Here is a 5,338-nt window from a genome sequence, read left to right on the forward strand (position 1 = left end):
TAAACAAAACCCAATCTTGTTGGTGTGTCTAGAAAAGCTGCCTTTTTTCTTTTTTAAATTCTTGATCTTTTTTAATCTTCACTAATTTGAAAGATGATACGTGATCATGTGTCGTCATTTTTACTTGCATTCTTCTTAGTGGTTTTGAACATTTTCCATGTATTTATTAGATTCCCCTGTTTTGAATTTGTTTGTGCCTGTTGCATATGTTTCTTTTAGACTATTCTATTTTTTATTGACTTCAAGAGCTGTTTATTATTGAAATTATATTTTATCACAGTAAAATATATATAACATTAATTTGACCATTTTAACCCTTTTAGAGTGTACACTTCAGTGACATTAAGTACATTCACATTATTGCACAACCATTACCACTGTATATCTCTAGAACTTTTTCACCATCCCAAAGTGAAGAAAAAAGAAATCCAGCCATGGCGAGAAGCCACAAATTCGGTGCAATGTCTTACCCATACATGGTGTACAGGCCCAAGGACCTCCTCCACCCTTGGCAAAGGAGGTGCTAACCTTTTCTCCTTTCATACAGCGGTAGAAAAACTGCTTGAGTGATATAATCCTCTCAGTGTTTCTCTGGATCCAAAGCTTCCTTGATTATTGCTACTTCACTTTAAGAGATGTATTCATACGTTAAATAAACGGTGAAAAGCTGTTTTCATAGGACCATCTTACTGAGCAAATTCTGTTTTGTTGAGTCTTTATAGTTCCTACACTTTTTATTTAATCTACTGGTGTTTGATGTTTTCTTCGCTTGCCAATGTGGTATTTCCAGCTGTGCATGGAAATTAATTTTCTGTTTGAATAGACAATTCCAGGAAACTATCTATTAAGGTTATAGGAGGCAAAGAGAATGTTGTTTTACAATTTTTTTCCTGGTATTCTTGGCATTATAAGGGGAGTAAAAAGGTTGATGTAAGAGTCTATGATTGGCAGTTTATTTTTTGTTTTTAACTAATATTATATAAGTAAAATAAACTGTCACAGATCACAAAGGCAGTCAATAATAGAATGTGTTTGGCACTGAGAACTTATCCTCCACTTAACAAAACAGTTCCTAAATGGATCTTCCATGAATTCTAAAACCTTTCTTGGGCAAGAGACCTCTTTCTGTATCTCATTCTGTGGAATCTCAAAATCTAAGGTCCATAGAATCTTATTCAAAACCCCGGGGGCCAGGTATGTTTTGGAATTAAGAATTTATCAGATTTTTTTTAAGGTAGTATGGAACATAAATCCTGTGTTACATGTCATGTCACTTTTTTTTTTTTAAGATTTATTTATGAGAGAGAGATGGTGGGGTCGGGGAGGGGAGGGCAGAGGGACAGGGAAAAGCAGACTCCCCCAAAGCAGGGCTGATCCCAGGACCCTGAGATCATGACCTGAGCCTAAGGCAGATGCTTAACTGACGGAACCCCTCATGTCATGTCACTTTTAATGGAGTTTGGAACAGTTCCTGCTAATGAAATAATTTAATATTTATTTCTGCAGTGAAATTCATAGATATTAATACTAAAAGAGATAAAGATAATAAATAGCTTCCTATTTGTCGAGGCCAGTTTTTGTTGCCAGATGAGCTTAGAGTTGTTGCCAAATGAGTTATGAAAAAACTTTGTTCTTTATGATCATGGATAAGGGACAAATAAAATTTTACTTATATTCTAGAGACTTCCAACTCCCTTGGTTAGAAGTGGTGTGGCTCCATGCTCCAGCCATGCCTGCTTCTCCTCAGCTCCACTCAAGATCTGGATTTAGCCTTCTCAATACTACAGATATTTTTGTTTCTGGGGCTCTGTTCGTATTATTCGATGATTCCTTTGTTGAATTTAATCTCTTGTTTTTCAGCAATTCTATGCCTGGGTTCTGATCCTTAATACCCAGTTTGTTTGCCATCATGGTAAATGTCTCATCATACCTTATATGAATGTATATGAATATATGTGTATGTATCTCTATGTATGTATGTATACATATATATGTTTGTGTATATATCTACATTTGTGTGTGTGTGTATGTTCTTCATTGTTTCTGTTCTTTTGCACCGGTTATTTTCAGTATTTGAAATGCCTTTTCCTCTCCTCCCTTTAAATTTATCCCCTACCACATCATTCTACTAGGGCAGTTTACTTTTTCCCTGAGTTACATCCTCTGTGTTCCCTTAGAGCTTTGTATGTACCTTTGTTACAGTGTGCAGTACATTGCTCCTTAGTTATTACAATAATTATCTCTCTCCTATTAGACTGTAAGTCTTCTGAGAGTAGCACCTCTTTGTATGTCTACTGCCTTACACAGTGCTTGGCATAGCACAAGATTTTCAACCCAAAATAAATAGAAGATGTATATTTGGAGGTGATAGGGTGAGACTGAGGACTAGGGAAAGAGGGATGTGCAATAGAAATACACTCATGAGGGGCACCTGGGTGTTTCAGTCGGTTAAGCGTCTAACTTGATTTTCATTCAGGTCATGATCTCAGCGTTGTGATATTGAGCCTGGTGTCAGTCTCTGTGCTGGGCATGGAGCCTGCTTAAGATTCTCTCTCTGCTCCTCCCTCCACACTTAACGCTCTCTCCCTTTCTCTCTCCTCTCTCTCACTCTCTAAAAAGAAAGAAAGAAAAATCTGTGAACAAGACAGAGTAGTTTAGAGTAGCAATGCTTTTGTTTATGAACGTTGAGGATTAGAAAACTAAAAGATTTATATGGTTTGGAGAAATAGGAAAACTTCAGAAAGGAGTTGAAGCTGGAGACAAACCTTAGCAAGTGGATGGAATTGAGGTAGGTAAAGAAGAGTGCAGAGTGCTTTCCAGAAAAGGGGGGTGCTTTGCGGAAGGAATGGGTGTGGATGAGTGGAGAAGATATTTAAGTTATTGGCCAGTTACAAGTTCTAAATTAGGAGAGTGATGAAAGGAACAGGTCAGTAGGGCAAGTAGGGCTGGATTATATAGAGCAATATATTGTGAGAAAAATAATTGGATCTATTTAGAGTAAGATGTCATTGTGAATTAAGGAACAGGACAGGAATGATATGTTAAAAACATTTCTGAAAATAAATGTATTCACAGCAAACCCAGTGATGTGTGAACTGAAGGTTGGGAAGGGGGCTGGTTTACATCCTTGCGCTGAAAACCAGTAGGAGATCATAAGGACCTGAGCTGAGATGATGGGAGTGAGACTGAGAATGGAGAAAAAAGAGTGTGACTTTTCAGAAGTAAAACCATGATGTGATGGTTAATTTGACATCAATTGGACTAGGCCACTGGCCGCCAAGATATTTGGTCAAACATTATTCTGGGTGTTTCTGTATGGGTTTTATTGAGATTAACATTTAAATTTGTAGACTGAGTAAAGCAGATTGAGCCTCCGTCATATCAGTGGACCTCATCCAGTTAGTTGAAAGCCTGAATAGAACAAAAGGCTGACCTCCCCCAAGTGAGAGAGAATTCTGCCTGGCAGCCTTTGAACTGGAACACTGGTTCTTCCTGGTTCTTCAGAAGCCTGCTGACCTTTAGTTTCAAACGGAGACACCAGCTCTGCAGACTTTGGACTTACCATCCTTCATGTTGTGTGAGCCAATTCCTTATACTCAGTCTCTATTTCTTGGAGAACTCTGACTAATACACGTAGGCTATGGAGACTGACTAGATGTGGATGCTACAGGTGAGGGAAGAATTAAAGATGACTTAAAATTTGGGACTGAGAATTCTGGAGGATCATAATAGTACTATGCCATAGGGGAAGTTGGAATAGGCAGTCAATTCTGAGAGAGCATGTGTTTGGTTTTGCTTTTGTTGACTCTGAAGGTAGTATTGGAGAGTCAAGTGAAATTATTTTAAGCGGCTGTGGTAAGGTAGGTAGCTCGTGTGGATTGGGCTGGGTGTGGCATCTTGGAATCCTGTGCAAGCAAGTGAACAGAGGTCACCTGGCAGAACAAAGCCCACAGGGAGTGAGAGAGAGGAGCAGAGGATACAGTGGGAATTACGGACCTAGAGAAGAAAGAGGAGTCTGTACACAAAAACCTAGTTGGTGATAGAGTTCACTCTTGACTATTGGTTGTCAGTTTCCTCCATGAAGGCAATGGTTTCCCTGCTCCTGTTTCCCCAGTTTTAAATGTTGTGCTTCAGATTTGTGAGATCTCTAGGTCATGACTTAATACCTTTATTTTTTACCTTAAATAAAAAATGAAACTGGAATTAGTATTCCTTTGCTCTCGTCTTTTTTTCCCTTTTTATTCATTTTATTAATTTTGCATTTTACTCGACTTCGCTTTTACAGCTTTATTGAAATATATTTCACATTCTATAAAATTCACCTTTTAAAGTGTACAGATCAGTGGTTTTTAGTATATTCACAGATTGTGCCACCATCAGCACCATATAATTTTTCAACACTTCAAAAAGAAACCCTGTACCCATTAGCAGTCACTCACCTTTCCTATCCTCCACTTCACCCAACCCAGCCCCAGGTAACTTTTTTTTTTTTTTTTTTTTTTAAGTAAGCTCTATCCCCAATGTGGGACTTGAACTCACGACCCTGAGATCAAAAGTCCCATGCTTTATGGACTGAGCCAGCCGGGCACCATCCCCACCCTCCCATCCCCCAGTAACTATTAATCTACTTTTTTTCTCTATGCACTTCTCTATTCTGGAAATTTTATATGAATGGAATTATATCTGGCCTTTTGTGATTGGCTTCTTTCACTTAACATAATGTTTCCAAGGTTTCTGTAGTCAAGGATTTAACCTTGCACAGAGATCTGGCCTTTGTCCTCAGCTTCTTGGGAATAATCTCTAAGCTCTTGCAATGTCATGCTTAATAATATCTTTATTTGCTTGGGAGTCTTGGGTCACCAGATAGTCTGTGGAGGCCAGCCACATCAAACAGTCTTAGGGTGGGGGCTGGCCAGGAAGACCAGGAATGTGATTTGGTGTGGGCTTTAGGTCACCCCCAATATCAATAGATACGTGGAGGGGCTACAGACTGAGATCAGCCACATAAGTAATCAGATATGCCTACATGATGGAAGCCCAGTAAAAACTTTGGCCAGCAGGGCTTGGGTGAGCTTCCCTGGTTGGCAATACTGCTTGCGTATTGTCTATATCAATGTCAGGAGAACAACACTGTCCTGGCTACTCAGGGAGAGGTCAACCAGATGCTTCACATTTGGAATCCTCCTGGACTCTGTCCTATGTACTTCTTTCCTTGGCTGATTTTAATCTAGAGCCTTTTCCTGTAATAAACCATGAGGATATCCCCTTTCAGTGAGTTCTGTGTGTCCCTCTAATTTATTATCACAATTAAGAGGGTTTTAGGAACCCCCAAATTTAT

The 5,338-nt window shown here is 39.0% G+C and overlaps 1 non-coding gene across 1 annotated transcript; it reads right to left on the reverse strand.

Moving 5' to 3' along the window:
* Window positions 1–426: 426 nt before the first annotated feature.
* Window positions 427–550, reverse strand: LOC114222503 (U6atac minor spliceosomal RNA). Its single transcript, XR_003611961.2, has one exon. It is a non-coding gene; the product is annotated as a U6atac minor spliceosomal RNA (small nuclear RNA).
* Window positions 551–5,338: the final 4,788 nt, after the last annotated feature.

The sequence above is a fragment of the Eumetopias jubatus genome, unplaced genomic scaffold (assembly GCF_037043125.1).
Source record: "Eumetopias jubatus isolate StellerSeaLion01/CBP00866 unplaced genomic scaffold, mEumJub1_p1.0 scaffold_14, whole genome shotgun sequence".
Classification (NCBI taxonomy): domain Eukaryota; kingdom Metazoa; phylum Chordata; class Mammalia; order Carnivora; family Otariidae; genus Eumetopias; species Eumetopias jubatus.